The sequence below is a fragment of the Rhipicephalus microplus genome, chromosome 10 (genome assembly GCF_043290135.1).
Source record: "Rhipicephalus microplus isolate Deutch F79 chromosome 10, USDA_Rmic, whole genome shotgun sequence".
Taxonomy (NCBI): Eukaryota; Metazoa; Arthropoda; class Arachnida; order Ixodida; family Ixodidae; genus Rhipicephalus; species Rhipicephalus microplus.
In genome coordinates this window covers 40,725,956-40,737,887 of record NC_134709.1, presented here as the reverse complement: position 1 = coordinate 40,737,887, position 11,932 = coordinate 40,725,956, and positions in this window count along the sequence as shown.

Here is an 11,932-nt window from a genome sequence, read left to right as displayed (position 1 = left end):
TCCTGGGAGTGATGGCCCGAAGATGCGCCAGCACATGTTGCCAAATTAAACTCCAGGAAACGTTGACTAAAATATAACAATGTCGTCTAGGTAGCCAAGGCAAGTTTTCCATTTGAGGCCGCACAGCACGTTGTCTAGCATGCGCTTAAAAGTCGTCGGCGCGTTGCAGAGCCCGAAGGGTTCTTTTCTTATGTGATTCCTAAAGAGAAAAAAAGATAAAAGAGGGCCCCGTAACTGTCTGCATCAAAGTACGACACTTCAACAGTAGCTCATGAAAGATGGGGGTACGGAGGGATTAAAAGGATAGCAGTAAAGGTAGAGAGAGAGAAAGATGCGCAAGGACAGTGAGCGACGACATCAGAGAGATAGGAAAGATGGAAACACGGTCACAGAGTCCGAGGACGGGGCACCACTTGCGAGAGCTCTTGTCGGCGACAGGAGATGGCGTAGGGCTAATCCAGCCGGCCAGAGCTGCGATGTTGTCAGAGATCGCGAGGGCAAAACCGGTCGGCACGGAATCCAGTGAGCTAGTCCAGCCCGAAGGGTATCATGTTGAATCCGTATAGCCTATCGGGGGTCGCGAACGCTGTTTTCTCCATATCGTCTTCATGCATGGTAATTTGCCAGTACCCAGAACGCAAGTCTGGGCTTCCAAAGAATTCCGCGTCTGGAGTCAAGGGCGTCGTCAATGTATGGCATGGGGTACACGTCCTTGCATGTAATCTTATGGAGCACCCGGTAGTCCACGCAAAAACGCACAGAGCCACGCTTTTTACGAACCAAAACAACAGGAGACGACCAAGGACTAGATGATGGATGGATGACTTCCCGTTTAAGCATGTCGGCGACGTTTTCTTCTATAATTTTTCTTTCAGCTAGAGATACGCTGTAGGGTCGGCGGTGTACAACAGATTTCCCAACTGTTTGAATTCGATGTGCTGTAGCAGAAGTGCAGCCCAGGGTAGACGAGCAAACATCGAATGAATTTGCGTGTTTCTGTAACAATGCCAGCAGCTGCTGCGTCTATGAAGTTGTCAAGTCACTGCTGATGGTGGTGGTAAAGCCGGAGGAAGAAGCATGCTCACCGAGGGAAGGGTCCTTGGATGCGATGGCCTGAAGTGGCATAACAAATACAGGCTCGTAGTCGGCAACGTGGGCTACAATAGTGCTCTTGGCAGTAGGATCTTCTTCGGTGTAGAGTCCAAGGCCGTTACGAGTGCAAATACATTGCGAAAACGAACGACACTGAACGTAAGAACTATGCCTTTACGAACGCAAAGTGGTGACGGGGAGACCAATACATCGCCGTGGTAGATGTCGTTGGACGTAATGCTGACAATTTGCTCTTGTAGTGGTGAAAACTCGATGTCTTTCGCAGCGACCAGACGAAGCGGCTTCTGATTGTCGTCGTCAAGCATGTAGTCGGTGTCATCAAGGTTAACGACGCGTTGTCCACGACAAATCGCCGCGGAAGCAGATGATAAGAAATCCCACCCTAAAATTAGTTGGTGAGAGCAGCGGGACAGGACAGCAAACTGGACATGATGGCAGATGCCGTCGATGAAAGCACGCACAGTACAAAACGCGGAAGAGCGAATAACGTTCCCCTGGGCAGCAACTAACGTGGGATCATCTTAAGACGTCATTACTTTCATAACAGGTTCTCACAAATTAGCACGTATAGCAGACAATGTCGCACCCGTGTCCACCAAAGCATCGACACGCACTCCTTCCACTTCCACAGAAACCAAGTCACAAGGGCCTGATGGAGGAATTTCAGTTCTGATTTCAAATGCAGTTTCTCCTCCACAAACTGCATCATTTAGTTTTCCGAATGAATATCAGAGGAGAATGAGGCGGGCCGAAGTGGAGAAGAGGAACGGCGGAAGAGCGAAGGCGAGCGGCGTCTCGTGTTTCGGCTGTTCCGCGGTGCATTCGATGCTGGTGGTGATTCAGACCGGTGCGGAGGAGACGAATAACGCTGAACTTGATAAGAGACCCCAGTGGACCAACCCAGTTCACGCACGTCGTAACCCCGACGCTCGTCTTGCTGGCGCTTTCGGCAGAAACAAAATATGTGACCGCGATAGCCGCAGTAATAGCAGACAGGGCGGGACGAGCGCCACGGTGGGGAGTAGAAGGCGTTAGGGGCACTTGGAGATAGCGCGGTAAGGTGGGCCGAAGAAGGGTTAGGTGGCATCGAACAGAAGTTGACCGGGGGAGCGGCAGCAACCGACGCGTAGGATGGTTGCGGCAATTTCGTACCCATCGTTAGCATAAACGCAATTTATCCTCACAAATTCACCGATTTCGCCTGCACCGCTTGCGGGCAGACCGCTACACTAGCACACATGCTCTGGGAGTGCGGGTCGCTTTGACCGAATAATAGCAAACCCGAGTAAGATGCGCTTCTGCACAGCCCAGAACTTCAGGACCAAATCCTGGCCGTCCAGTGTGCCCGCGACAGGGCCGTCAGGCTAGACCTGCCGTTCTCTACGTGGGAGTAGCCGGGTGACGCGTGGACACCAGAGCGTATGCACTGCACCATAATAAAGTTGTTCTCACTCACTCAATGTCACGTGTACGTTGCTAGGAGGCACGGCAGCGACTTGAGCGTATAGGTTGATATGGGGCGAGAAACAGGTGGGTGTACGAGATCAGGGCCGGTCAGAGATGTAAATAACAAACGCCTTTTTATATCCTTTTTATTAACCCCATTAGGGGTTGACAGTATGCTAAAAATAGACTAAAAATGTTATAAACCACGCATGCAGATACGGCGGAGCCATCTGCTCATGCTAATCGCGGTCATCGTCTCCGGACCCTTCCTGCTGGGCTGCTTGATCTACCGAATGCGCGGACTCGATGACGAGGGCAATGTCTTCGAGTTCGTTGAACCATCGGCGTCCACCAACGCCTACAATGACCGCGTCGGCCGTGCGGTCGAGCCGCACGCTCGTTGGGTGGAGCACGGACACCGGTGGCAGTCCCCACAGCGAGGACTGCGGGTGTTTTCGGCCCACTACCGCCACGAGCTAAGGTACGCGAAAGCGCATGCGCGTATACATGCACGTTTTTGTTTAGATAAGATAACGCAGTCTATACAAGTAAGACTTCAGTGTACGCATAGCACCGTTTCAACGGGTTTCGCTTATTAGGTCATGACACTCTTACTTTTTTGTGGGATCTTGTTTTGCTGCTTTCCGAAGTTTCCACTACAATTCAGCAGTGTGTGCTTGAACGTGCTATCAGATAAAATTGTCCGAAAGAGACAGTTTTCTTACCTGTCATTTTATTTAAGCGCTGTTATTTCACTTTTGCTTCTGTTGGGTAATTTTCACTCATTGTAGTTGAAATCCTGATGGTTAAACTCAATCGCGTCGCTTACGCCATCTCCGAAAGCTGCTGACGCCATATAGCACCTGACGCTATAAGGTTCACATGGCAGCTTTTTTCTTGGCCCTTGCTATTTTGTAACAACATTTACAATAAAAACTAATGAATAAATAAGTAAACAAAAAATAAATAAAATATATAAGTAATAAAGTCGCGAAACTTTTGTGAGGGTCTCGTTTCTTTCCTAGGAACTACCGAATGAACACAACAATCAACCCAGGAATAGCATTGGGGCAATAAATATTGTCTTTCACAACTGTGCAGACATTATAGCATGAATAATATCAATTAAAACGGATAGAAATAGCCCTTTATGTCGATGAGATTCGCAAGCACAACCTTCGAAATACGCGTCCGATGAGCTACCAATCAACCTACGAAGGAATGCACTTTCCCGTTTATTTCGCGTGATTTGAAAGTTCTTTTCGGAGAAGGTGCTTTTCATGCTTCTCATTAATTTCGACTTGCGTCGTAATTGCTTTACACTGCCGTCAAAGGCCCTAGTGATTATCCCCTATACTTACCTTGGGCTAACTGTTTGCCGCCTTTATTTAGTGTTGCTCTTCCAGTGTTTTTATCTTTCGCCTTTTCGCGTTCTCGAGCGTGCCTCTTTCTGGGTACAGTGATGTCTAAACTTCTACTTGGACGACGACGAAGCTCCGCCCCTCCTTACGGAAGCTGATAATTTTCAATGACATGCCCATTGCACGAAAATTCTTGAGAAACATGGCGTATCGCGCTCAGGTCGCTGAAGTGGTAAAAAAAAGCGTCGAGTTGGGGATCGCTTAACAATAAAAGTGTTGCTGGAAGCGGGCTTTATGGTTTATTCTAACGACATCAATACAACTGGCGCAATAGCTCAATCACTATGCCCTCGTTTTCATGGTCCGCGAGATGCTCTTTTAGCTCCCATCTCAAGCTAGCAGTTTGGCAATTAAGATCAATCGTGTTCTAATTAAGTGAGGACACCTTTCTTTACGTTTTATTATTCAGGCTTTTCATGGTGCACTGCTAGTTCATCGCGAAAACATTCTCATACAGTGATAAACATGTGAAAACTGGACTACAAATATTTATTTATTTATTTATTTACTACATAGTGCAGGCCCTTAGGTCCAAGCAGGTGGGCAGTTACAGAAGACATAGCTGAACAATAGGTGGCATAAAGATTGTTTGGGGTGAGTGTCTCATACACTCATAGTGAACACAAGGAGCGACATAGCAAATTATTTCATAATAACGCATGTACTGGACAAAAGAGAAAAAAAACACCACAAATTCATACTTCATATGTTGTGCGATTGAAGTAAAAAATAAATACGTAATAAATACAAAACAATAAAACATTTATTTTTACCGTTCAAGCCAAGAAATATATGCACAAAAATATGGCTTACAAAATATGGCCTGCCAACACACGTTTAGAAATTATTCTAAGCTTTTTCGCTCAGAACAGCACGCCACTTACATGGCGCTCGATAGTCTGTGCAACAAACCAGTTTCTGCGCTTCCCAATATCTTTCATTGTGTTTATCGCATTCATATTTCTGCGTGTCTTACGTAGGTCTTTCTCTGAGCCCATCATACGAGTCCTTGCGCTCACGACTGCGGAATTCCTGGACAGCTGCCTTGTGCGAGCCCGTATCGTCTACAGGGACTACCCCAACTCTATTCCAACTGGACAAGTTACATGCAGGCAACTATCACGATCCTCGGAAGGCGCCGACCTAAACAACTCACAGCGGCTGCACGACGCGATTCTCGAGGTCGCCACGGGTCAACCAGACGACCGCGTCCCGGTCGCCCTGTCCATAGAGACTAGTCAAGACCACCGATCTGTCGTGTGGATACCCGTGAAGGCATCGTTTGTCGATCCTCTTCGAGAATCGGATTCCATCGCAGTCTGCATTCACGTAGACAGTGGGAATGCCGAACGCGCGAGCGATCTCGTCTCGTGGTACAGGTCCAGAGGATCGGGTCAGGTCACCGCCTACGGCGTGGCGAAAAGAAGTGCCGCATCCAAGGCGCCTTCGTTTAGTGGAGAATTCGTGCCCTGGTACGATTCCGAGACGCTCTACGGAGTGTCAGACGTCACGGCTACGTCGCTGATGCTCCGCGACTGCGCGCTGCGTTCTTCGGCGACGTCCAAGTGCGTGGCCCTCCTGGGCGCCGACGAGCGGCTAGTCGCCGATTCGCGGGGATCTCGGACCAATTGCTGCTTGCGTTATCCGCAGCTACTGCGGCTATGCGAAAGCTCGCGAATGGCGTTCGTGGAACGTCGTGATGGCGGCTCATCGTGCGAAGGATTCGTCAGCGGCGCTGCTCCGGGAAACGAACAGTCGGTGCGCCATGCGCCGAAGAGGCCGTTTCAGCGCTGCGTCAACGGAACGGCGTGGGAACTCGTCCTGTTTAGCGTGGACGACGCCTTGCTGAGTGGCTCAACTGCCGTGGAAAGTGCTAGTTTTTTGCCGCCTTCCATAGCCGTATTGCGTTCTTCGGTATCTTCTGGACCTAATGGCCAGACGGGCAATTCGGAAATAGGACGGACTTCTTCGTGACCTTGTGTATGCGTCGAAGAATGCGAGTTTCTAAGCTCTTTTAGCACTCGTTTCTCTGTCAAGTGTGCGCCATCGCCCTTACTTTATTATTATTATCCCTTTCTTTCAGGCAGGGGAGGGCTAGGGGGCATTGTAGTGCATGTTATCTTTTCTTACACTTCATGTCATGCCATAACGCGTGATATAGAAAAGTGAAAAATCAAGTCTCGGCATAAGGCTGAAGCAATGAATGCGATATAGCACGACATCGGACTGTCATACGAAGTAAGGCTAGGAGATTTAGAAACCATACGAAATGTATATAGTGAACGCGGTCGAATGCACGTTGACGTGCAGCAGCACGTTCTTTCTGTGCCTGAGCACGTATGCGAGCCCGCCTTGATTCACCACGACAAAAGCATTCCGTTTGAGCTGTTCGGCATGGTGTTCATCCGACATGCGGTGGCATAACAAAGGCTGAACTACATGCAGCGTTTTCGTCGCCATTCATCCGGCGTTTCCGTACTTTTCGTCAGTCGACGTTTACAATACCGGTGACGGTAACGAAAAGTACAGTTCCAATGCACTTCACGAAAACGTCCACCTCAAATGGTCCCAGACCTTCCAGTCAGTGTCGACGCCGGAAGCAGCTGGATGGCGGAACAAGCTTGCTTGCTTGTTTCTTGACATAAGGCTCCCACCCACCTCGGGAGATCGACTATGAAATCGGCTGTCAATATAAACAAAATTTTTAATTTTGAAAAAGGGTGACGTAGAAATCTATGGCCATAGGAATGAACAAATGAAGTGCTTAATTCAAAGTAATTATTATTGTGTCAATAATAGGTGCTTATTTCGAGGTAATATCGCGTTTTCGTGGTCCGCATCGCACTGGCACACTTAGATTCCCCCGCCTAAAAGTTGTCCGCCTCGCGTAAGTGTTGCCGTGCACAACGTTACCCAGCTTTAGTGCACGGCGGCCACAGAAACTAGTAGCAGCAGACCGAAAGTAGCGGGAGCCACAGCAGCAACAAAGACCATTCAACAATTTTCTGCCATGGCCTACACGATGGCGGGCCACGGCAGCGCCATGGCCTCCGAGACGGCGGGCACACGGCGGGTTTGCTTCCGGCCGTCCCAATCGCACGGAGAGTTTCGAGAGGTGGGCGTTGCCTGCTCCTTTCTCCACACCGCGGCGCTCCTTCGTATGGTCGAAAAGGCTGTCGCGCTGTTGGCGTAGCTTGCATGTGGCGAGAAAAAAAAGATGCTTTTTCGCTTTTATGTAACTTCGCGCTCATTTGGGAATGTCGGGCCAAAGTTTACGAGAGGCTATAAGTTAATGCTTGGGCGTATATACCCTCAAACTAGCTTTTTTTTTGCTGAAGATTTGCGCCACCCATACTAGGGCACTTTCATTGCGATGTCTACGCAAGAGATCCGGATATGCTGAAAACTTGCTATACTTCGAATTTTACGGGCTGTATAGTATGGAGGGCACTGGCGGAGAAAAAAAAATGACAGCCCGATCAACAAGTATAGTGAATAGAGTGCCACGTTCTACGCCCACGGGTAACACTCGATTAAAGGGTAGCTTTTTCTTTACTTTCATGGAACTAGCGCTGCTTTTCATTGTAACACCTTTTTTAAGAATCGTCCCGTCGAGCCACAGAAGCAGGACGCAGGGAGCAGGGTGCCGGCAGTCTTTATGCGTCTAGAATGTGCATACTGAACTTAACTGGTTCTGCGACGAATACGGGCTGGTTACAGGCACGTTTTGGTCACTTATGGTCGCCCATTTGCACAGTGAATTTACGGTGTTCAGTGGATACGTTGGGCAATGTAAGAACGAACATCGAAATATTTTGCTTGTTCAAAAAGTACACAACACGCGTTCAGAGTTGGATGTACGTGGTATGAAACACTGCGGTGTTACATAGCCGTGATAGTTTGCACTTTTTTCTTTCATTAGTTGTCTACCTGGGCAAATGCTTAGTTTTCATTAGAAGGACGCCGTTATGCTACAAGTGAGAGCCTTTGATTTTGATTAAGTCGAGAGCGCAGTAAATGAACACGACACTCATGTCATTGAGGTCAGCAAGACAACGCGACAAGGACTCCTGAATAATTGTATCATCGCTACGTCACGCTATCACTACCTTTATATTGTCCCGATGAACACGAAGCCACAAGGAAGACAGAAGCGAATATATTTTACAATATTCACAGGCAATTGCTACTGAAAGGTCGCCAGAATCTCGCGAGGCACACCAGCCTCCTCCTTCGCCTCTCCATGTGCCACGACGAGCTCATGCACCCACCATTCTTTGTAACATATATCACCCCCATTCTAGTGACAACAGGATGTAAGTTCCGGGTGAAATTTCCGTTAACACAGTGAGACTGTGCAGCTGAAGATTTCGAGTGGTAATTGGAGCGCAGGTCCTCATGCGTCGGCTATCTTCAGGGAAAAGTTATTCCACTACAATATACCAGCGAATAAGGATAATCAAGAGACTATCAATCAACGTAACCGACCAACACATATATGGCGCAAACATCTTTTGTTCTTTATGGCGATTTCATAATTAAAAGTAATTTGCAACATCATTACAAAGGCGCAGTCACAGCGTGGCGTTGGACTTGGCCACCAAGTTCCCGAAGGTGCTGGTGTCTGGAGAAAAAAGAAGAGACGATAGAGCGCTGCTGAAATAATACTTCGAAGAAATATTCAAAAGGCGCTAAGTCAAAAGCACTAGCATAGCTTTGGGTGTATGCAGCATGATTCATGCTCATATTCTGGGTCCAAATGCAGCCGGATATCTTAAATGTGAAGCATTCGTTCATCTCCCCTTCAAGTTCTGCCTTAAGGGAGCAGAAAAGAGCATGAATAACTTGGTTTAGATTGATAAACTGCACTCTGAAAACCCTATACTACATAAGTATCACTATCAAATTCGTTATCAGCTGGAGAAAAACTAAGTTAAGGTTTCACTTTTAAATTTCACGTCGAGTTCGCAGCGTTCTAGTTCATAAATTTCGAAAGAAATTTTTTCCTCTTTTCGCGACATTGGCTCGATGAAATTTTCTGAAACTTTGTAGCGGCTAGATTTATGGCACCCACAGATGCTAATGCACTTCAATTTTATCGATTAGATGCCATGTTGAATCCTGTTAGGACTAACTCTTGTATTTACAAACGCTCCTCGACTCGAGAACTCTCCTCGACTTGAAAAAGTCGATGGGAGCGTCGTCTCTTGGCAGACCAAGTCACTGCATATCGGGAATATTCTGCAGCCATCCTTGAAAAGCGCAGCGTCAATTTCAGTCGAGCAGCGGTGAGTTGCTCAACTCAGTCAAGTGAAGAATTCGAGTCGAGGAGCATTTCTGAATACGGGGATTAGAAGCCACGTAGGGTTCTAGTTTACGCCTTCAAAATTTTATGATTTCACGATGTTTGGTGCGAGAATCTCAAGGTGGCCCCTCAATCCGCGTTTTCTATTCGCAGGTTTTCGCACTCATCAAGCGTCGTGTCGCGGTGAAAGTGGCGTTTTCGGGATTGTGGAAGTCTACTAATGCACAAAAAAACCGGTCTTCCCTTTAGTATGCCTTACACGCTTCACTTTCTTCGAAACACAGCGCCTGGACCATCGCCGGCGCGTTTGGTCCAGCACCGTGGCATTCAGCGCATTCTTTTTTGCTGATACTGCAGTTTTCAAGATGAAAAAGCCGGAGAGCTCCTGGTTTTTGTTAGATGCGGAGCATCTAATACTCGAGGCTTGTAGTGCGGCGCCGTCCGCAAGCTTCCTCCTCCTTCTTCCACCATCTGTGCATCCCTTCCTCCTCTACACACCGCGCGCGCTTCACTCCTCCACCATCTGTGCACCCTTCCTCCTCTACACACCGCGTGCGCTTCTCCTCTTCACGATGCGCCGTCACGCTTCGAGAACATCGGCAGCTGACGCGCGCGCATGCGCCGTCGCGCTTCGAGAACATCGGCAGCTGACGCGCGCGCATGCGCCGTTGCGCTTCTCCCCCTTCTCGAACATTCGACAGCTGACAGTGCATGCGCCGTCGCGCTGTATATATACTCAAGGTCGGTGCTCGCTCGCTCAGTTGCCGCTCGTCGGTTGGTTTGTACGGCGCGTCGACGTCCGAGGTCGCAATGATCGATGTCCCTTCGACCAGCGCCGGCCAAAGTGTTGGCGGAACCGCTCAAAGTTCGTCGCAATAAATACACACCGCCCTTTCGCATACGTGTCGTACGTGTTCACTCATTTAACACCCCTCCTACAACCACGTTAACCAATTTAGCCAGCGACCCAAGTAAGTCGCAATTTAACACCCCATTTCACAACCACGTTAACCAATTTAGCCATCGACCCAAGTAAGTCGCACTTTAACACCCCTTTAACCAATTATATGCTCCGCATCCTCCTCAGTGTTCCCCCGAGGGAAGCTGCGGGCAATTTTTTTGCACGTTAAGTGAAAAAGTGTGCCAACGAATAAAAACCCGATAATAACCTCTCATTCGATGGAATGCTGCGGTTCCATTCATAACGTTACATTTATCCAATCACAGGCCTCAGCCACCCGTCGTCACTTCCGCCGCAGTAGTCCTAACGAGCGCCGCAACGGGTCGCTGCGGTCACCACCGACGTAGGAGTTTCCGATGAAGCCTTGAAGGCCCCCTGCCCTCCAACACTTTACACTTCGGTGTCGACCGCATTAACGCGTGGTGGCATTCGTCAGAATAGTTACGCACGGAATGACGACGCAGAGCGCAGGCCTGCCATTGGATCAATGCAACGTTAGATTTAATTGTGGCATTGTATCAAATTAGGAGTTACTGTTCATTTTTTTAGTTTTTAGCATGATTTTTCACTGAACGCAAAAGAGGAAAAAGCTATGACCTTTTCAGCTCGACGAAATCGGTCAAGGAATGGCCCGCCACGGTGCTGGAGGAAGCGCACTACAGATGCTCCATGCAGGTGTCAGTGTTCGAAGAAAGTGAAGCGGGGAAAACGTAAGAGCGTCGATATAGACGTTGTCGCCACAAGAAAAATTACCGAAACTATACAAAACACGATGGAAGCTTTCGCCAACTGCCTCAATTTGCACGTGCGGTTGGCGCTTCAAGAACCCCACTGTTTGTTACTTTCGCAACGGCGTCATCGATTACTTGCAAATAACGGGCAAAATCGCACTTCCCCTGCGCAGGAGATATCAATTTTCTTAGGGGTGCTCTCAAACGTGGCAGCGCAAGTGAAACGTATTCAGGTGAACCCTTTGAGGGCAGTGGCATAGCCGGGGAGTGAGTGACCCACCAAGCTCGCACCCCCCCCCCCCCCCGAAAAATTTCTGCCTACGACTTTTCTTGAGGTTAGGCGTCCATCTTTCTGTATTTTGAAGTTTTGCAATGAATAACTTTGTACTGCTTGCTACTATATATTGCTGCCGTTCTTTATGCAAAAAATTTCTTCCTTCAGAGTACGCAACACGCAAATAAAAGACTGTAAAGAAACGGGGCCTTCAAAAGATTTGAAAGGTCCCGCACTAACACTCTACATCATTCCTTCGTCCCACGCGCATCCAACGACTGAAACCACCGTCCCTCTGACATGGTTTCCACCTCAAATCATGACTTGTTTTCATCTACAACGCAGAATTACTTACGTGATCACGCGTGAAGTGTATACTGTACGTATATAGTTTTGCACCCTGTTTCCCCACGTTTCTGTTGATACTTTCCCGTACATTCAGTGTATTGCCTAACATCGAATTTTCATGTGTTCTAATCTTTATTATTTGGATGTTACTATGTTTGCTCTTGGTTATAGTTTTTTTGGCGGAGGGGGGGGGGAGTGGGGCACCCCACTCCCCTTTGTAAAGCTATGTGCGATTAAAGGTAAAATAAACACAAATACAAACGGCTATTTCACTAAATCTATCTATAACTACGAACCCTACGCATGAGTTCTCTCGCCCCATTGAACGACTTA